This window comes from Ranitomeya imitator, chromosome 1, assembly GCF_032444005.1.
Source record: "Ranitomeya imitator isolate aRanImi1 chromosome 1, aRanImi1.pri, whole genome shotgun sequence".
In the NCBI taxonomy this organism is placed as follows: domain Eukaryota; kingdom Metazoa; phylum Chordata; class Amphibia; order Anura; family Dendrobatidae; genus Ranitomeya; species Ranitomeya imitator.
The window spans coordinates 14,380,961-14,403,483 of NC_091282.1; the positions used below are offsets into that span (position 1 = coordinate 14,380,961).

Consider the following 22,523-nt stretch of genomic DNA (forward strand, 5'->3'; position numbering starts at 1 on the left):
ATAAATAATAATAATAATAATATTGTCCATTAGCTTTGGCTGTTAGTAGGTCATTAGTGATTTTGGTCAGGCCTGTCTCAGTTGAGTGATGGGGGCGGAAACCAGATTGTAGATTGTCAAAGAGCAAGTTAGATGAGAGGTGGGAGGAAAGTTCAGCGTGGACGTGCTGCTCCAGGAGTTTGGAAGTGAATGGGAGCAGTGATATTGGTCATTAGCTGGACACAGCTGTTGGATTGAGGGTTGGCTTTTTAAGAATAGGCGTGATTGTGGCATGTTTGAAAGCAGAAGGGAAGGTGCCAGAAGTTAGTGATAGGTTGATGAGGTGGGTTAGGGATGGGATAAGAGTGGTGGGGAGGTTGGGCAGGAGGTGGGATGGGGTCGAGGGCACAGGTGGTGAGGTGCAATTTGGAGAGGAGACAATTAAGCCCCCCTTCAGTGATGTTGGATAGGGAGGTTATGGGGTTTGGGTATTGGTCTGGTATACAAAGGGGTTGTGGTGGTTGAACAATGAAGACTTGCCTTGTTTGGTCGATCTTATTTTTAAAGTGTGTGGCAAAGTCCTCAGCAGAGTTGAGGGAGGTTGTAGGATGCAGTGGGGGGCAGATGAGGGAGTTAAAGGTTTTGAATAACTGTTTTCGGTTGTAGGATAGGGAAGATATGAGGGTTGTGAAGTCGCCTGTTTAGCAGAGGTGAGAGTAGATTTGAAAGCGAGTGTTGCCTGTTTGAATGCAGTGAAGTCGTCTTGCGAATTTGTTTTCTTCAAATGCCGCTCAGCAACCCTGGACACTTGCCGGAGCTTTTTAGTGGTGTTATTGTGCCAGGGTTGTCTATTGATACGTTTCACTCTGCCATGAACGAGAGGGGTGACCACGTCAATAGCTGATGCGAGAGTGGCATTGTAGAAGCAGCGGCACTGTCTGTGTCGTGGAGTGAGGATATGGATGTCAGTGGTAGGATAGAGTCAGAGAGTGTGTGGGTATCTAGGTGTGCAAGGTTTCTGCGGGGGTGCACATGTTGCTGGACATGGGTGACCGGTGAGGAGGACAGGGATGTGAAGGTGAGCAGAAGGTGGTTGGATAGAGGGAGAGGGGAGGTGGTGAAGTTAAATAAAGAGCAGAGACGGGTGAAGACCAGGTCTAGGGTATGTCCGTCTGTGTGGGTGGCTGAGGAGGACCACTAAGTCCAAAAGATGAAGTAAGGGACAGGAGTTTGGAGGCTGTTGACTGAAGGCCATCAGTGGGGATGTTGAAGTCACCCATCATGATAGTGGGAATATCAGTGGAAAGAAAGTGAAGAAGCCAGGTGGAGAATTGGTCAATAAAGGCAGTGGCCGGGCCTGGAGGTCGGTATATGATGGCCACTTGGAGGTTGGAGGGAGAGTAGATGGGGACAGAATGGACTTCAAAAGAGGGGAGGGTAGAGGTGGGATTATGTTAAAGGTGAAGTTTGAAGAAAGGAGAAGAGCCACTCCTCCACCATGGCTGTTGCTAGGGCGAGGGGTGTGGGTGAAGTGGAGGCCGCCGTAAGACATCGCAGCAGGGGAGGCAGTGTCAGAGGGTGTTAGCCATGTTTCTGTGAGGCCGAGGAAGGCAAGATTGCGGGAGAGAAAAAGGTTGTGAATCACATGAAGCTTATTGCAGATTGAGTGGGCATTCCAGAGTGCTCCAGAGAGAGGGAGCAGGGGGGTGGGCATCAGGGGCACGGGTTTTATGTTGGAAAGATTGCGGTATTTCGTTTTAGATAGGGAGCGATAGGAGGGGGTAGTAATGGGAGGTATGATTTGCGGGGGTCCAGGGTTGGGAGATAAATCGCCAGCAGTGAGGAGAAGCAGAGAAATGGAGAGCAGGTGGGAGAAGGAGAGTGGGCGGCTTGTTTTATGTTTTATTAAGAGAGATCTGAGGTTGAGGAGCAGGTCAGCAGAGGAGGTCAGGTTGGGAGGAATGAAGGAAGAGGAGATGAATATTTGGTTAGAGGGTGCTGGGGTTTGTGGATAGCAAAGGAGAGACAGAATTAGTGGAGCAAACACTGTAAGGGCGTATGTAAACATGGTGAAAGAGGAAAGCCCCCGTCACACAAAGCGAGATCGCTAGCGAGATCGCAGCTGAGTCACAAGTTTTGTGACGCAACAGCGATCTCAGTAGCGATCTCGCTTTGTGTGACACGTAGCAGCGACCAGGCCCCTGCTGTGAGATCGTTGGTCGTGTCGGAATGGCCTGGACCATTTTTTGATCGTTGAGGTCCCGCTGGGTAGCACACATCGCTGTGTTTGACACCTTACCAACGACCTCGCTGACAGGACGTCCCATTGAATCGTCATGAAATAGCATCGTTCTAGAGGTCGCTACAGATCGCCGCATCGCTACTGCGTCGTCGGGGAGATCGCACTGTTTGACATCTCACCAGCGATCACATAGCGACGCAGCAGCGATCCCTGACAGGTCGTATCGTTGTCGGGATCGCTGCTGTGTCGCTAAGTTTGACGGGGCCTTAAGATGGGTTAATAGCAAAGCTAGATCCAAGTAATAAGAAGTGATTACTCAGCAGACTTACCCAAAGACAGATACATAGAGTGGGGTCCTGACTCCTGCCGTTGAAATAACTGCGGCGTCTTGATGCTTAGCTGCCGTGATGCTCATCTGCAGGGATGCGCGTGCCTGACCCCACACGCGTGCACCCCTTAAGATGCTCCTAAATGTATTGTGCTGATTGTTACATCTGATATATCAGGAGGAAGATCTGACTAAGAATAAAGTGAAGGAAGAGACAGAAGAAGAAGCGATGACGAGGGGGGATCAGCCGTGTGTGAGTGACGGGAAGAAGGAGATTCCGGGAGATGTTTCCACAGGTAAGTAATAATGTCCGGCACGTGATGATGATGACCGACATGTGATATCGTAGTAAAATCTCTGACATGGATGGAAAAGGAGTTCAAGTGACATGGGAACAGCAGGGGGAAGACGCCTGGACACATCTCTGACTCCCAGGTCACTACTGCGAACAATGTTGTCAGAGTATTGCGGAACTTTTATTGACGGACAATAAAAGATACAAAACCGCAGATAAAATGGATTTTACATGAGTAAAAGGTTAGGAAACATCCTTTCCTGTATGACTTCTTTATATGGCAAAAGTAATGGGAGAGAAGAAAACCTTCCTCCACCTCTTAGGCTGTGTTCACACCGTTTTTATTGCATTTTTGCGCTTTTTAATGGTGGAAAAAACACTGTAAAATCACAAAGTATTGACATCCTACTTCTTTAAAAAATGCAGTTTTCCATTTGTCAAGAAAAAAAAGGAATCGTGTGTATGAGATTTCTGAATTTTTGGGACTCGTAGACTGGTGAAGCCTATGCACTAAGTGCAAGACCTATCAAACATTAGAATGAGGGAATGTAAGACCCCCGGAATATACGTAGAATAGGGCCTCAGAAAACATTTCATTTAGAAGGAGTGGGACTTCTGAGGCCAAGAACAAGGAGTCCCAGATCCAGGGGCACGGGATACAACTAGCACAACAAGGACCTTCAGGCATCGGACTCCATCTAAGGTGGGCGCCAGTTCCTCCTGTGCCGGCTCAGAGCCTCAGGCAGCCCACAAGGCTTCACATAGATCAAAACTGGGGGCTCAAAACATTTCTTTATCTCCTTGGAAACCTTTGCTAATGAATATTCATGTGGGGGAACGTTCTCCAACCCATCCTGGGGACAGAACACCACCAGTCCTTTGTCCATTTATTCACACAGGAGTTACATTTGGGTCTTTCTCCCATTGTATGATGGCATCTTTATGTTTATTTTACACGGAGTTGACTCAGATCTAAGGCTTGCAGGCCGCAGTCACTTCTCCCTCCCTGCTGAAGGTTATTCCGGGGGGTTTTATTCCTGCCGGGGTCATGATAACTAATAGGCACATCTGTATTCCCATGCACCCTTTCCACCCTAAAATGAGGATACAGTTCATGGGTTTTTTATTTTTCTTGTTCTCCTCCTCCTACACCATATCAACAGGGTTATCATGCGACCCTCGCAACAAATTTTTTTGAGGACCCTCAATTACACATTTTGAAGGGCTATCAGGCAGCAGGCACTCATAATTTTGTGAGCACCATCAGGTGGCCCTCAGTCATACTTTTTGGAGAGTCAGCAGATGTCTCTAACGTTAAATTCATTTTCAGGGCTACATATTTTATTTTACAAAATTAACACCGTACAGTTTGCAGGCGGGAGCACAACAAACATGCTCATCCATGAGTCCCAGGAGACAAGTGATCCCACACTTGGACACTCTGAGGAGCGAGTCTTTACATTTCCATTTATTGATTCTGGCCTCCCGTCCTGCACATTTCAAGAGGGACATGAGATCGTATGTATTCATGCCAAAATATTTGAGCAGTGACGATCAGAAGAAAACTACGGTGGGGAACCACAATTACATTCTCAAGTGGACGATGATGATGAGACACAGTTGCCAACAAGTGATGTTAAGTCAACAAGTCGGGAGGCGGACCAGAGTGCGGAAGTGAAAGCCGATTCTGTGCACGGTGAAGTCACTGATCCAACCTGGCGAGGTGCCATGCAGAGCGAGGACAGCAGTGCAGAGGTGGCGGAAGCAGCAGAACCACAACAGGCAGGAAGAGGCAGTGGGGTGAGCAGAGGGAGAAGGCGTCACCACTAACCAAACAGCACCATGAAGACAAAGTCTCCAAACAAGTCAGGGACAAAGTGCAAGTCTGGGTTCAGTGATAAGAAAAAATCCCCCAATCTCTGATGGTCCCCCGAAGCACCATCAAATCCATTATCATCAAATAGAAAGAATGTTACCACAACAAACCTGCCACACGTCAAAACTTTCAGCCTGTGCTAGGAAGGCATTAATCAGAGAGGCAGCACAGAGACCAAAGGTAACCCTGAAGGAGCTGCAGAGTTCCCAGGCAGAGACTGAAGAAGTATCTGTCCATACGACCACAATAAGCCACACACCCCACAGAGGTGGCCTTTATGGAAGAGTGGGTAGAAAAAAGCCTTTACTTATACAAAAAAATTGTAAGGCTCGTTTTGAGTTTGCCTAAAGATGTGTGAGAGACTCCCCAGTTGTATGGAGGAAGGTGTCAGATGAGACCAAAATTGAACTTTTTGGACGCTAGGGAAAACCCTATGTCTGGTGTCAAACCACCACAGCTCATCACCCCAAGAACGCCATACCCACAGTGAAATATGGTGGTGGCAGTATAATGCTGTGGGGATGATTTTTTGCAGCAGGGACAGGAAAAATGATCTGAGTCGAGTGGAAGATGAATGGTGCGAAATACAGAGATATTATTGAGCAAAACCTGTTACAGTCTGTCAGTGATTTGATACTGGTATGAAGGTTCACCTTCCAAAGAGATAATGACCCAAAGCGTACTGCTAAAGCATCACTCCGGTGTTTTAAGGGGAAACATGTACATTTTCTGGAGTGGCCGAGTCAGTCCAGACCTTAATCCAAGGAGAATCTGTGGTCAGACTTGAAGATCGCTGTTCACCAGAGGAAATATCTAACTTGAAGGAACTGGAGAAGTTTTGCCTTGAGAAATGGGCAAAAATCCCAGTGTTTATATCAAGGTGGGATGTTGAGATTTTTCTCTTAAACCCTTTCACTCCTCGAGTCTATTTTCACCTTCATGATCAGGTTAAATTTTACAATTCTGACCAGTATCACTTTATTATTATTATTTATTATAGCGCCATTTATTCCATGGCACCTTACATGTGGGGAGGGGTATACATAATAAAAACAAGTACAATAATCTTGAACAATACAAGTCACCACTGGTACAGGAGAGAGGACCCTGCCCACGAAGGCTCACAATCTACAAGGGATGGGTGAGAATACAGTAGGTGAGGGTAGAGCTGGTCGTGCAGCGGTTTGGTCGATCGGTGGTTACTGCAGGTTGTAGGCTTGTCGGAAGAGGTGGGTCTTCAGGTTCTTTTTGAAGGTTTCGATGGTAGGTGAGAGTCTGATATGTTGTGGTAGAGAGTTCCAGAGTAGGGGGGATGCGCAAGAGAAATCTTGTATACGATTGTGGGAAGAGGAGATAAGAGGGGAGTAGAGAAGGAGATCTTGTGAGGATCGGAGGTTGCGGGTAGGTAAGTACCAGGAGACGAGGTCACAGATGTATGGAGGAGACAGGTTGTGGATGGGTTTGTACGTCATGGTTAGGCTTTTGTACTGGAGTCTCTGGGCAATGGGGAGCCAGTGAAGGAATTGACAGAGGGGAAAAGCTGGGGAATAGCGGGGGGACAGGTGGATTAGTCGGGCAGCTGAGTTTAGAATAGATTGGAGGGGTGCGAGAGTGTTAGAGGGGAGGCCACAGAGCAAGAGGTTACAGTAGTAGAGGTGGGAGATGATGAGGGCATGGACTAGGGTTGTTGCAGATTCTTGGTTGAGGAATGAATGGATTCGTGAAATATTTTTGAGTTGAAGGCGGCAGGAAGTGGAAAGGGCTTCTACCATCGAAACCTTCAAAAAGAACCTGAAGACCCACCTCTTCAGACAAGCCTACAACCTGCAGTAACCACCGATCGACCAAACCGCTGCATGACCAGCTCTACCCTCACCTACTGTATTCTCACCCATCCCTTGTAGATTGTGAGCCCTCGCGGGCAGGGTCCTCATTCCTCCTGTACCAGTTATGACTTGTATTGTTTAAGATTATTGTACTTGTTTTATTATGTATACCCCTCCTCACATGTAAAGCGCCATGGAATAAATGGCGCTATAACAATAAATAATAATAATAATAATAAGGGCTTGGATATGTGGTTTGAAGGAGAGATCAGTGTCAATGATTACACCGAGACTGCGAGCTTGTGGGACTGGGGAGAGTGGGCAGCCGTTTACTGTAATGGATAGGTTCGTTGGGGAGGTCGCGTGAGATGGGGGAAAGATGATGAATTCTGTTTTGTCCATGTTAAGTTTTAGAAATCTAGTGGAGAAGAAGGATGAAATAGCGGACAGACATTGAGGGATTCTGGTTAGTAGGGAGGTGATATCTGGTCCAGAGATGTAGATCTGTGTGTCACAAAAATGGATAGAGAGAACCACTCCAAAAGAGAGCACACCGCTATATAATTATATATAAAGAGGCAAAACTTTTATTGATACAAAAATATAAAAACACTTAAAAAATACATGTATACAACAACATCCCCAGTGCTACTGCCAAAATACAAAAGGTCATGATATATATAGTAAAGATACAAAGATAATATGCATAGTCACAATGAAAAAACAACCTAGAATATAGAAAACACCATAAACACACACCCCGGAAATGTATAGAACCGATGGGCAATAACCACCGATAAAGCCAACCATGAAGCAAAACTCCCTAAGGCAAATATACCAGAAATACCTGTATGCAGACGCAAGATTATACTGTCAGTGGTCACAAGACAGCAGCATAGAGGACAGCAAAGAGAGGTAAGTATTGCACCAGAGGCCACAAGGCACATGAAACAGGGAGTTCTGGATGAAAAGCTGTGCCAAAATCCACGACCACAGCCTCGAATAAGTAAGAATCAGCAGAACCCACATATAACACAGCTGAAATAGAGGTGCTGCAGCCGGGGGAAGGTGAGATCAGGCAGAAAGCAGCATGGGGAGGAGCCCAACGCGTGTCGCCGTTGCAAGGACGGCTTCGTCAGGGGAAATTGTAGATCTGTGTGTCGTCAGCATAGAGATGATACTTCATGGGGCCACATCCCATTTGAAGTGACTCTGAGGGGCCCATGTGACAGAAAGTACCCAAAAATGACACCATTTCAAAATCTTCACCCCTCAAAGTGCTCAAAACCATATACAAGAAGAAACATTTAGTAGCTTCATAAGAATTAAAGAAATGTGGAGGGAAAACATGAAGATTTTATTTTTCCCCACAAAAACATTGCTTTATTGTTTTTCCTGAGTACGTCGATAACCCATATGTGGTAGAAAACTACTGTTTGGGCGCACAGCAAGGCTCGGAAAGGAAGAAGCACCATTTGACTTAAGGAAATCAAAATTGGGTGTAATAGATGGTGGACCCCATGTCATGTTTGCAGGGCCCCTGATGTGCCTAAACAGTGAAACAAACCACAAGTGACTCCATTTTGGAAACTACACCCCTCAAGGAATATATGTAGAAGTGTGGTATGCACTTTGAACTCATAGTTCAGAAGTTTATAACATTGAGCCGTGAAAATATTAAAAAAAATTACCACAAACTTGTTGATTTAGGTCCAAATTTTGAAATTTCGTAAGTAAAACAGGAGAAAGTGGACCCTAAAATTTGTTGTGCAATTTCTTCTGTGTACGCCGATATCCTATATGTGGTGGAAAACTACTGTTTCCATGCACGGCAAGGCTCGGGAAGGAAGGAACGCCAACTGAATTCTGGAGTGCTATTTTGGGAGAGATTGGTGTGTCCTACAACTGTTGCTGAATGTGGAAATACCTCATATACTGTATGGCTGTGCAGTACTTTTTAGCCATATGGTGAGATTACAGAGGGCTATTTGCCTTCTGGAGTGCAGATTTTCCTAGAATAGTTTGCAGACTCCATATACAGATTCCCCTCAAGTGACCCCATTTTGGAAATTACACCCCTTTGAGAATTTATCTACAGGTGTAGTGATGATTTTGACTCCATGGGTCTTTTCCATAAACAGGCAGCAGTGGATGTTGTTGAGTGAAAATTGCAAACTGCCATTGTAGTGACCAATACGTTGTAGTGACCAGGACATTATGCCCAGCCCGTTCTTCTGGAGATATGCACCCATAAATTAGGCAGGCTCTCATTGCAACAGAAATGCCAAACATTTGGGCACTAAATGTTCGGTGGCGGAGGGCAGATCAGGGTTTCCAGCCATGGCCGATGATATTGCAGCATCGGCCATGGCTGGATTGTAATATTTCACCAGTTTTCATAGGTGAAATATTACAAATCGCTCTGATTGGCTGTTGAAAGTGTAACAGCCAATCAGAGCTATCGTAGCCACGGGGGGGGTGGCACCCCCCGTGGGCTGAAGTACCACTCCCCCTGTCCCTGCAGATCGGGGGAAATTGGAGTTAACCCTTTCACCCGATCTGCAGGGACGCGATCCCTCCATGATGCATACGTCACAGCGGTGACGTCACCGCTCTGCTTTCCGGCCGCTGGGCTTCCACAGAGCAGAGAAGCAGAGTGCCGAGGGACAGACAGCGGAAGGTAAGTATGAAGTGTTTGTTTTTTTTACTTTTACGCTGGTAACCAGGGTAAACATCGGGTTACTAAGTGCGGCCCTGCGCTTAGTAACCCGATGTTTACCCTGGTTACCGGCATTGTTGGTCGCTGGAGAGCGGTCTGTGTGACAGCTCTCCAGCGACCAAACAGCGACGCTGCAGCGATCCGGATCGTTGTCGGTATCGCTGCAGCATCGCTCAGTGTGACGGTACCTTTAGTGATCAGAGGATCCTGTCCAGGAGGGAGGCCGTGTCCTCATGGTGACCTCATGAGGTCTCAGAAAACAATCACTGGTAAATGGTAGCCGTCCTTCCCCCAATCTCCATAATGGTGAATTAGGAGAGAAGAAACCGCTGGATAGAAATGTGGAGCTTTCTCCAGCTCCTCTGTGGTTCCATCCCTGGTGGAGGAAACTTGGAGAAGTTGTGTTTCTTAGTGCGGCTCCTCCATCTGACTGACGAGGGTCTCCTCTGTCCCTCTCCTCAGGGTCCTCATCCTCCGAGTGCAGAGCAGAGAGCATTAGGCTTTGGCCTCGCTGATTATCACTTCATACTTGGGGCCACAATGTGCTGGGACCTCGGTACCGGTGGTGAGGACCACAACAGTGTAACTTAGTCCCTGATACATAAACCTAGAATTACCGGTTCCGAGAGACGTGTCTCATATATAGACAGATACACGGCAGGTGATGTATTCAGTCTGTGTCTCCACAGATGGATCCAGGAGGAGAAATCCACCAGAGAGATGTCCCCGTCCGCTGTATCCCCAGGACTGTCCGGAAGAGAATCACAACATCCCGGAGGATCATCAGGTAGATGACACTGAAGCCTCCACAACATCTGACCATGAAGTGATGGGACCTGAGCTCATCTTACGTTTTTCTTTTTAGGGTGAAGATCTGATTGATATTAAGGTTGAGGTTATACATGGAGCACAAGAGGCGATCGCAATATGGGCCGATCAGCAGGGTGAGGAGGGGAGACTGTCATGTCTGTTTTGTGGTCATCTACTACTACTCCCATCATCTCATCATCACATGACACAATCTATTCCATCACTGTGTGTCTCCACAGATGGATCCAGGAGGAGAAATCCACCAGAGAGATGTCCCCGTCCTCTGTATTCCCAGGACTGTCCGGAGGAGAATCACAACATCCCGGAGGATCATCAGGTAGACGGTGCTGAGCCCTGTACCGGATCTGTATATGGGGGGACATTTCTGATCGAGGTCACAGATTTTGGTGGTTTCTTGTAATTGTGCTGATTGTTACATCTGATATCAGGAGGAAGATCCGACTAAGAATAAAGTGAAGGATGAGACAGAAGAAGAAACGATGACGAGGGGGGATCAGCCGTGTGTTAGTGACGGGAAGGAGGAGATTCCGGGAGATGTTTTCACAGGTGAGTGATATTTACCGGCACATGGTGATGATGATTGTTAGGTGTCGAGTTCCCGCCGCTGCACAGGGGGAATCTCGAACCATGTCCTCTGCGGTCTCCCATTTTCCCCAGCTTGCTCAGCAGAGACGTCGGTCCCAGCGTCTTCCTCAAGCGGATGCTGAGCGCCTGGTTACTGCTGCCGTTCCAGGTCCAGCAATTGTAACCAGCATTAATCAGCGGCGAGCAAACGCTCCAGGGACTAAGTCCTGCTTTTTGTCTACTGAGCATGCCCGTGGGACGACCTCTCATTGGAGGCCGGAGGTTACATGCTCAGGTCCTATAGCGGCTCTGGTTGTGCCACCAGGAAGGTCCCGAAAGGCTGCGACTATAAAAGATTTGCATGGCTGCTCGGCCATGCGCTAGTATGTATGACAATGTATGTGTGTGCTGTGAGATTGACTCAGGTGAATGCTCCTAAATGATCCCCTTCCCTCTGGTGGTTGTTTAGGTATTAGGGTGAGTGGAGCAAACAAGTCAGCGTCTAATAATGGCTTCACAGCTGCGTTCACTCTTCTAGGGTGGGAATTCCCGCTTGGACTCAGCATCTGCTCTGGGCATCCTCAGGCGCGGGCTCAAAAGCCACCGAGGGTCAGAGCGAGTCCATCCACCAGTGTAGTGGGGTGAATTCTAAGGATCCCACTACCGTCCACCTACTGCACCCTGTGACTGCTAACAGGGTACAGCGTTTCTACTGCGACTCTGTAGAGTAACAGAATTTGCTTCTATTCACACCGAGTGATGCCATTACTTAGCAGCAGGTTCCATCTCTGCACGGTGGACCCCGGGCTGCGAATGCACCTTATTACTATCTTTATATTTATTTGGTGCGTTCCTCCAGCCCTAACGATGATGATGATGACTGGTATGTACAGTCATGGCCAAAAGTATTGACACCCCTGCAATGGGCTCTGAAGGTGTTGTGAATTCTGTTGTCAAGCTCCCTCCTGTGGTCATGAATGGTACTTCGGCTGGTTCTGTCCATGGGCTTCCTCTGGTGGTTGTGAGTGGAGCTGCGGCTTCTGAGTTTCCTTCTACAGGTGACGAGGTTAATTCGTTAGCTGGCTGCTCTATTTAACTCCACTTAGATCATTGCTCCATGCCACCTGTCAATGTTCAAGTATTGGTCTTGCTCTCTCCTGGATCGTTCTTGTGACCTGTCTTCCCAGCTGAAGCTAAGTTACTGCTTGTTTTTCTCTGGTTTGCTATTTTTCTGTCCAGCTTGCTATTTTGATTTTTGTCTTGCTTGCTTGAAGCTCTGGGACGCAGAGGGAGCGCCTCCGCACCGTGAGTCGGTGCGGAGGGTCTTTTTGCGCCCTCTGCGTGGTCTTTTTGTAGGTTTTTGTGCTGACCGCAAAGTTACCTTTCCTATCCTCTGTCTGTTCAGTAAGTCGGGCCTCACTGTGCTAAATCTATTTCATCTCTGTGTTTGTAATTTTCATCTTTACTCACAGTCATTATATGTGGGGGGCTGCCTTTTCCTTTGGGGAATTTCTCTGAGGCAAGGTAGGCTTTATTTTTCTTCTCTAGGGCTAGCTAGTTTCTTAGGCTGTGTCGAGTTGCATAGGGAGCGTTAGGAGCAATCCACGGCTGTTTCTAGTGTGTGTGATAGGATTAGGGATTGCGGTCAGCAGAGTTCCCACGTCTCACAGCTCGTCCTATATTATTAGTAACTATTAGGTCATTCCGTGTGCTCTTACCCACTAGGTCCATTATTGTCCTAACCACCAGGTCACAACAGTACAGGTGGCCCAAAGTATTAATGCATCTCAATAGAGGGATAAGAGAACTTCTGAGACCATTTTTTTTTCTTTGCACTGTGTTTTGTTTCTCATTTCCCCTAGACCTTTGGGTGGTTCAGGACACAGGTGTAGGTATGGACATTCAAGGTCTGTCCTCTTGTGTAGATCATCTCACTGCAAGGGTACAAAACATTCAAGATTTTGTGGTTCAGAATCCGATGTTAGAGCCTAGAATTCCTATTCCTGACTTATTTTCTGGGGATAGATCTAGGTTCTTGAATTTCAAAAATAATTGTAAACTGTTTCTAGCTTTGAAACCCCGCTCCTCTTTTGACCTCGCTCAACAAGTAAAAATCATTATTTCTTTGTTGCGTGGTGACCCTCAAGACTGGGCATTTTCCCTTGCGCCAGGAGATCCTGCATTGCGTGATGTCGATGCTTTATGATGAACCAAATTCAGTGGATCAGGCAGAGAAAATCTTGCTGGCTTTGTGTCAGGGTCAGGATGAAGCGGAGGTGTACTGTCAGAAGTTTAGAAAGTGGTCTGTGCTTACTTAGTGGAATGAATGTGCCCTGGCAGCAATTTTCAGAAAGGGTCTTTCTGAAGCCCTTAAGGATTTCATGGTGGGATTTCCCACGCCTGCTGGTCTGAATGAGTCTATGTCTTTGGCCATTCAGATCGATCGGCGCATGCGTGAGCGCAAAGCTGTGCACCATCTGGCGGTGTTCTCTGAGCATAGGCCTGAGCCTATGCAGTGTGATAGAACTTTGACCAGAGCTGAAAGGCAAGAACACAGACATCGGAATGGGCTGTGTTTTTACTGTGGTGAATCCACTCATGCTATCTCCGATTGTCCTAAGCGCACTAAGCGGTTCGCTAGGTCTGCTACCATTGGTACGGTACAGTCGAAATTTCTTTTGTCCGTTACTCTGATTTGCTCTTTGTCATCCTATTCTGTTATGTCATTTGTGGATTCAGGCGCTGCCCTGAATTTGATGGACTTGGAGTTTGCTAGGCGCTGTGGTTTTTTCTTGGAGCCCTTGCAGTATCCTATTCCATTGAGAGGAATTGATGCTACGCCTTTGGCCAAGAATAAGCCTCAGTACTGGACCCAATTGACCATGTGCATGGCTCCTGCACATCAGGAGGATATTCGCTTTTTGGTGTTGCATAATCTGCATGATGTGGTCGTTTTGGGGTTGCCATGGCTACAGGTCCATAATCCAGTGTTGGATTGGAAATCTATGTCTGTGTCCAGCTGGGGTTGTCAGGGGGTACATGGTGATGTTCCATTTCTGTCTATTTCATCATCCACCCCTTCTGAGGTTCCAGAGTTCTTGTCGGATTACCGGGATGTGTTTGATGAGCCCAGATCCAGTGCCCTACCTCCTCATAGGGATTGTGATTGTGCTATCAATTTGATTCCTGGTAGTAAGTTTCCTAAGGGCCGACTGTTCAATTTATCTGTGCCAGAGCACGCCGCTATGCGGAGTTATGTAAAGGAATCCTTGGAGAAGGGTCATATTCGCCCGGCGTCGTCACCATTGGGAGCAGGGTTCTTTTTTGTGGCCAAGAAAGATGGTTCTTTAAGACCTTGTATTGATTACCGCCTTCTTTATAAGATCACAGTCAAATTTCAGTACCCTTTGCCGCTGCTGTCGGATTTATTCGCTCGGATTAAGGGGGCTAGTTGGTTCACCAAGATAGATCTTCGTCGTGCGTATAATCTTGTGCGTATTAAACAGGGCGATGAATGGAAAACAGCATTTAATACGCCCGAGGGCCATTTTGAGTACCTGGTTATGCCATTCGAGCTTTCCAATGCTCCATCAGTATTTCAGTCCTTTATGCATGACATCTTCCGAGAGTACCTGGATAAATTCCTGATTGTATACTTGGATGATATTTTGGTCTTCTCGGATGATTGGGAGTCTCATGTGAAGCAGGTCAGAATGGTGTTCCAGGTCCTTCGTGCGAATTCTTTGTTTGTGAAGGGGTCAAAGTGTCTCTTTGGTGTTCAGAAGGTTTCATTTTTGGGTTTCATTTTTTCCCCTTCTACTATCGAGATGGACCCTGTTAAAGTCCAGGCCATTTATGATTGGACTCAGCCGACATCTGTGAAGAGTCTGCAAAAGTTCCTGGGCTTTGCTAATTTTTATCGTCGCTTCATCAATAATTTTTCTAGTGTTGCTAAACCGTTGACTGATTTGACCAAGAAGGGTGCTGATGTGGTCAATTGGTCCTCTGCGGCTGTGGAAGCTTTTCAGGAGTTGAAGTGTCGTTTTTCTTCTGCCCCTGTGTTGTGCCAGCCAGATGTTTCGCTTCCGTTTCAGGTCGAGGTTGATGCTTCTGAGATTGGAGCAGGGGCTGTTTTGTCGCAAAAAAGTTCTGATGGCTCGGTGATGAAACAATGTGCCTTCTTTTCTAGAAAGTTTTCGCCTGCTGAGCGCAATTATGATGTTGGCAATCGAGAGTTGTTGGCCATGAAGTGGGCATTCGAGGAGTGGCATCATTGGCTTGAAGGAGCCAAGCATCGCGTGGTGGTCTTGACGAATCACAAGAATTTGACTTATCTCGAGTCTGCCAAACGTTTGAATCCTAGACAGGCTCGTTGGTCGCTATTTTTCTCCCGTTTTGATTTTGTGGTTTCGTACCTTCCAGGCTCTAAGAATGTGAAGGCTGATGCCCTGTCATGGAGTTTTGTGCCCGACTCTCCGGGTGTTCCTGAGCCGGCGGGTATTCTCAAAGAGGGGGTAATTTTGTCTGCCATCTCCCCTGATTTGCGGCGGGTGCTGCAAAAATTTCAGGCTGATAGACCTGACCGTTGCCCAGCGGAGAAACTGTTTGTCCCTGATAAATGGACTAGTAGAGTTATCTCTGAGGTTCATTGTTCGGTGTTGGCTGGTCATTTGGTACCAGAGATTTGGTGGCTAGATTCTTTTGGTGGCCGTCTTTGTCGCGGGATGTGCGTTCTTTTGTGCAGTCCTGTGGGACTTGTGCTCGGGCTAAGCCCTGCTGTTCTCGTGCCAGTGGGTTGCTTTTGCCCTTGCCGGTCCCGAAGAGGCCCTGGACGCATGTCTCTATGGATTTTATTTCGGATCTCCCTGTCTCTCAAAAGATGTCGGTCATTTGGGTGGTTTGTGATCGCTTCTCTAAGATGGTCCATTTGGTACCCTTGTCTAAATTGCCTTCCTCCTCTGATTTGGTGCCATTGTTTTTCCAGCATGTGGTTCGTTTACATGGCTTTCCGGAGAACATCGTTTCGGACAGAGGTTCCCAGTTTGTTTCGAGGTTTTGGCGAGCCTTTTGTGCTAGGATGGGCATTGATTTGTCTTTTTCCTCGGCTTTCCATCCTCAGACAAATGGCCAAACCGAACGAACTAATCAGACTTTGGAAACATATCTGAGATGCTTTGTTTCTGCTGATCAGGATGATTGGGTGTCCTTTTTGCCTTTGGCTGAGTTCGCCCTTAATAATCGGGCCAGCTCGGCTACTTTGGTTTCGCCGTTTTTCTGCAATTCTGGTTTCCATCCTCGTTTCTCTTCAGGGCAGGTTGAGTCTTCGGACTGTCCTGGTGTAGATACTGTGGTGGATAGGTTGCAGCAGATTTGGACTCATGTGGTGGACAATTTGACATTGTCCCAGGAGAAGGCTCAACGTTTCGCTAACCGCCGGCGCTGTGTGGGTCCCCAACTTCGTGTTGGGGATTTGGTTTGGTTGTCATCTCGTTATGTTCCTATGAAGGTTTCCTCTCCTAAGTTTAAGCCTCATTTCATTGGTCCGTATAAGATTTCTGAGGTTCTCAATCCTGTGTCGTTTCGTTTGACCCTTCCAGCTTCTTTTGCCATCCATAATGTATTCCATAGGTCATTGTTGCGGAGATACGTGGCGCCTGTGGTTCCATCCATTGATCCTCCTGCCCCGGTGTTGGTTGAGGGGGAGTTGGAGTATGTGGTGGAGAAGATTTTGGATTCTCGTATTTCGAGACGGAAACTCCAGTACCTGGTCAAGTGGAAGGGTTATGGTCAGGAAGATAATTCCTGGGTCCTTGCCTCCGATGTTCATGCTGCCGATCTGGTTCGTGCCTTTCATTTGGCTCGGCCTGGGGGCTCTGGTGAGGGTTCGGTGACCCCTCCTCAAGGGGGGGGGTACTGTTGTGAATTCTGTTGTCAAGCTCCCTCCTGTGGTCATGAATGGTACTTCGGCTGGTTCTGTCCATGGGCTTCCTCTGGTGGTTGTGAGTGGAGCTGCGGCTTCTGAGTTTCCTTCTACAGGTGACGAGGTTAATTCGTTAGCTGGCTGCTCTATTTAACTCCACTTAGATCATTGCTCCACGCCACCTGTCAATGTTCCAGTATTGGTCTTGCTCTCTCCTGGATCGTTCTTGTGACCTGTCTTCCCAGCTGAAGCTAAGTTACTGCTTGTTTTTCTCTGGTTTGCTATTTTTCTGTCCAGCTTGCTATTTTGATTTTTGTCTTGCTTGCTGGAAGCTCTGGGACGCAGAGGGAGCGCCTCCGCACCGTGAGTCGGTGCGGAGGGTCTTTTTGCGCCCTCTGCGTGGTCTTTTTGTAGGTTTTTGTGCTGACCGCAAAGTTACCTTTCCTATCCTCTGTCTGTTCAGTAAGTCGGGCCTCACTGTGCTAAATCTATTTCATCTCTGTGTTTGTAATTTTCATCTTTACTCACAGTCATTATATGTGGGGGGCTGCCTTTTCCTTTGGGGAACTTCTCTGAGGCAAGGTAAGCTTTATTTTTCTTCTCTAGGGCTAGCTAGTTTCTTAGGCTGTGTCGAGTTGCATAGGGAGCGTTAGGAGCAATCCACGGCTGTTTCTAGTGTGTGTGATAGGATTAGGGATTGCGGTCAGCAGAGTTCCCACGTCTCAGAGCTCGTCCTATATTATTAGTAACTATTAGGTCATTCCGTGTGCTCTTAACCACTAGGTCCATTATTGTCCTAACCACCAGGTCATAACAGAAGGTAGTACACGAACCAGTCCATTAAAACTCGCTCCACCATCTGCTTTGGTGTAGAGGACTGTGGCTGTAACCACTTTTGGACGAGGTGCAGCAGATCAAACATTTGGGAGCGAGGAGATTTGCCATGGTGATATGCCCAGCAGTGGACCAGTTGTGCCCTGACAGACATTGTAACCCCCCAAGTGCCCAAACATTTTTGTTTCCTGTAAACCAAAATCCTGTCCTGTAAACCAAAATCATAATAGGCTTTTTGTGGCTCCCCCATTAAGAATGACTTCAAGACTTCCACCCACTACTCTGGTGGGAGTTTCTACCTATCTGTGACCCTTTCAAAAACTGTTAAAAAGGCCTCTCTGTCATCGCGTGGTGTCATTTTCTGCAAGGCTATCCTCACCACCTTCTGGACAGAAAAATCATCAGCTGACATTGGGGTTGAAGCTGCCGCTGTGCCATGCATTACCTCTGAGTAACTCAATCTGCAGTTGCTGGAGCTGTTGGATCAGCTGCTTACTTGTCTCCTGTTGTGCCAGCTGGTGCTGCTGGTGCTGCTGTTGGTGCTGCTGCTGGCTTTGGATTAGGTGCTTGATCAGCTCCTCCATTTTGTCTGACTGCTGTTCCATTTTTACAGCCGTCTTCACTCAGCATATGCAAGGACACTGCCTCTTTAAATCTTCCACTGATTTATTTAGAGTACTGCATAAACCAGGGCAACGTTAGCAACACAAACATGGCCTTCTTGGCCTAACCGGAAAGGAAAACATAACGTGTGTCACAGTCCTTGTTACTGCAGGAATCCGTACATTTCAAGAACAAACTACACAAGGTTCAGCTTTCCTGATCATGAACATGCGGCTCCAGAGCTTTCCCTCCAGGTCCACCCCACACTGAACGCTGTAGACGGCTGGGTATTTATCCTCTGGACCCTCCCACTCTACAGCTGTTCAGTCAACCCAGCACTAAACATGGCCGATTAACCCCTCTCAGCACTTAGTGTGCTGGATCATTTTCCTAGGTTTATATTACTGAAGCCAACAAGCTCAGTGCTACATATCTCCCCTCCAGTGACTTTGTCACACTATATATAATATTAGTAATGCTTGTTTTTTATTCATTATTATTTCATACATGTGGTTTCCTTCCCTTTCCTCATCTCTGGGTCATGCACAGCTCATTAGGGGCTTTTTTTCCTACTTTTTTAGTCCAGCTGTGACTCCCTCACCACCCTGGTTCTTCCCGGCGGCCTGGTTTCTAAATTTAGTCCACGGCTCAGCTCTGGGCCTTCTCCTGGAACTAGGACACGCCCCCCATCATCCCAGCCAGTCAGTCACTTTGTCTCTCCAGCACTTCCTGTCCACCTTTTTCATCCAATCACAGCGCACCTTGCTCCCTCGATATCCGGGACATCAGTGCTTTTTTTTTCTGTCTCGCGGAAACTCGTTCTGCTCTTTTCTGCCCTCGGCGCCATCTTTCCTCTCCAGAATCAGATGCCGGCATTACTCTGCATTATGAAGAGAGATGAGCTCCATCCAGGCCTACACTATTTTTATGCGCCAGCTCCCGGATGACTAGAAGCTCCATGCTCGCCAGCAGTCTCCCTCTGGTCTGTAGCCCCTGCTGCCCTGTCCTCAGGAGATGTGGTAGAACAGGACTTGCTTCAGGACAGAGTTTGTGGTGCTGTGCACAATATAGCTGGACGTCAGACACTGCTATTCTGTGTAATGCTGTCAGGTATCCTGACCTTGACCGCAGCACAGAAGTGCTCTTTCCTGTGCCCTTCCGGGTTATATCCACAGTCAGTCACAGGGTGTTGAGAGCCGATTGCAGCAGTGGTGCCAGTGTTCTGTCCCCTATCCGGCCAGTCAGACCCACCACCCGTCATGTACCTTATGGTCAATAGCAGCAGCTGTCTACGTTTCTTTCTCTCCTCTATTCAGTGAATCGGACATGCCTTGAGATTGGTTGTCTCATCAGATGGATCTCCGTTTTCTTTCATCCAACTGTTCTTGTCCATAGTCGTTTATGGTGGAGCATACCCTACATCGTCCTGAAGAGATCCAGGGTGCTCTACGAGGTTTTTCAGTTCTCTCTCAGATTCCACAACTCAGAAATTCTTCTCCAACACTCTCACAGTCGCCTACACGAACCCTCCCCCTTCCTCCCGCCTTCTTCTACAATGGAGGTAGTCTACTTTCTTACAGTCTCCACTTGGAAACTTCTATATATGTTTTCCATATCCATCATCTTCGCTATTTTGACTATTCCAGATTCACGGCCTGCTCGTGAAAAGCAGCATTCAGGCTCCGGTTCCTCCGATCATGGCGTGATTATGATCTAAGTAGGGAAACCCTCTTTTTTTCCCCTTCCTCTCTCTTCCTCTTACCCCCCTATTGTTGGATCTTTAGCCTAGTTTGTTCCTCAGCTCCCCAGGGGCAAGTTTCTACTGTTCTTTCAGGAAAAGCAGTTTTCCATTTCATTTGTTTGAGATTTCCTGTGGGGTGAGCACTCTTACTAAATCTCTTAACGGCCCTCCCGTGTGCCTTGGGGGGGGGGGGGGGCTGAGTTTGGTGTTGAAGACTCTACAGCATTCTTTCTTCCTTTCCTGAGTCATCCTCGTTCTGTTCCTTCTGATTCTCTTTATCGGTCTCTTGGATATATTGTATCTGGTCACAGTGCGATTCAGCGCTCCATCTGTCAAGAACAGTTTCTTCAGACGCTCAGATTCCCCCTTTGCATCTGGAGAGTCATCATATTTGTCTTAGTTTGGATCCACTCTATTAATCTGGATGTATATTGACATGGGACAGACCGCCATAACTTTCTTCCTGCTCTCGTCATCTCGGCCAAGGGCCTCCTGCACTATTCTTCATCAGGCCTCCATTAGCAGCTCTCTAAGCTGTTTCTACGTTTTTGTCTTCCAGGTCCTTCTCCCCTCCTTCCGCCTCCTTTGGTATTTTTTTTCGGGCCTGGGTGGAAATGTTTTGCATATTAAAGTGGCCGATCTCTGACCTGAGATTCTTGTCTCTGATTGTGCCTTAAGGTACCTTCACACATAACGATATCTTTAACGATATCGTTGCTTTTTGTGACGTAGCAACGATATCGTTAAGGAAATCGTTATGTGTGACAGCGACCAACGATCAGGCCCCTGCTGGGAGATCGTTGGTCGCTGAGGAAAGTCCAGAACTTTATTTCGTCGCTGGATCTCCCGCTGACATCGCTGAATCGGCGTGTGTGACGCCGATCCAGCGATGTCTTCACTGGTAACCAGGGTAAACATCGGGTTACTAAGCGCAGGGCCGCGCTTAGTAACCCGATGTTTACCCTGGTTACCAGCGTAAACGTTTAAAAGACAAACACTACATACTTACCTTCAGCTGTCTGTCCCCAGCGCTCTGCTTCTCTGCACTCCTCCTGCATCCTGTGTCAGCGCCGGCCAGCCGGAAAGCACAGCGGTGACGTCACCGCTCTGCTTTCCGGCTGACCGTGCAGAGGAAAGCAGAGCGCCGGAGGACAGACAGCTGAAGGTAAGTATGTAGTGTTTGTTTTTTTAACGTTTTTACGCTGGTAACCATGGTAAACATCGGGTTACTAAGCGCGGCCCTGCGCTTAGTAACCTGATGTTTACCCTGGTTACCGGGGACCTCGGGATTGTTGGTCGCTGGAGAGCTGTCTGTGTGACAGCTCTCCAGCGACCAAACAGCGACGCTGCAGCGATCAACATCGTTGTCTGGATCGCTGCAGCGTCGCTTAGTGTGACGGTACCCTTAGAATAGTCCTTGTTTGTTATCAAACCGTAGAGGACTGTTTGTTACGTCCCATGGTTTCCAGTTTCCCCCAATGAAGCTCCTTCAGTGTAAAAATAAAAAAGTTATAACTCACAGAATAAAGCGATGCAAAAATAATCTTTTCTATTAAATAATTTTTATTCTGTAAAAGCGCCAAACATAAAAAACTATAAAAATGTAGTATCACTGTAATCGTACTGACCCAAAGAATAAAGCTTCTTTATTAATTTTACCACACTCGTAACGGCATTAAATAAAAAAAAAAAAAATTCTGAAATTGCTGGTTTTTGTTCATTCTGCCTCTTAAAAATCAGAATAGAAAGCGATTAAAAAATGTCATGTGCCCGAAAATGGTACCAATAAAAACGTCAGCTCGTCCTGCAGAAAACAAGACCTCACATGACTGTCGGCAGAAATATGGAAAAATTATAGCTCTCAAAATGTGGTGATGCAAAAACTAGTTTTTGGAACAAAAAACTGTTTTTTACTGTGTGACAGCAGCCAAACATAAAATCCGATATAAATCTGGTATCGCTGTAATCGCACCGACCTGAAGAAAAGAAAGTCGCCTAATCACTTATAGTGCACGAGGAACGGTGTAAAAAATAAATAAATCCAATTCTTCACCTGCTGTTGATTTTTTTTTAGGACGTTATGAGGGTTAAAAGTTGAGCAGCAATTTCTAATTTTTCCAACAAGATTTACAAAACCATTTTTTCCAGGATGTCCCTCCTGACAGCACCATCAGGAGGTTGTCCTTCTTATCCTTGATAGGGACAGGATCACACAAGAGGTTAAAAGGCCCCTCCCTCCACCGCCCCTCAGTGTTTTTCCTGTCCCTATCAGGGACGGACGCAGAAGAGTCGTACCTGTCATCTTCCAGCAAGCTGGAGCTCCTGCTGCCGGACGCAGGAGGATCGGGACGGGGTCCTCATCATCTCTCCCCTTCCTCCTGCAGAGGGTACGGAGGCCGACACCCCGCTGAATAAGGGGTCCCTCAGCCTGTCCAGTTGAGCGGTGGCTCCTGGAGTGAGCCGCTTCCCCTCCAGAGGGGCTCTCGGCTAGCACGGCCCATCTCTGCGCATGGCTCCGATATGCGCAGAAGATTCAGAGGAACTTCCAGTTACAGAAGGATGACGCGCAGGCTTCTAGTACCCAGCGTGCGTTCCATCGTGTAATGTACTTCTGGGAGACCTAAAAAAAAAAAAAAGCACCAGATTCTTATTTAAAGGGGAACCGCCTTTTGACGATTCAGATGGAAGACAGGTGAGACAATACTATTTCAAGTATGGACAGGGGTGAGCTGAGGTTCCAGTGCATCTAGTCAGCCCGCTATGCA

The 22,523-nt window shown here is 47.3% G+C and overlaps 1 pseudogene; it reads left to right on the forward strand.

The window, feature by feature from the left end:
• Positions 1–1,477: 1,477 nt before the first annotated feature.
• Positions 1,478–22,523, forward strand: part of LOC138658406 (zinc finger protein 585A-like) — a 108,819-nt pseudogene continuing 87,773 nt past the window's right edge.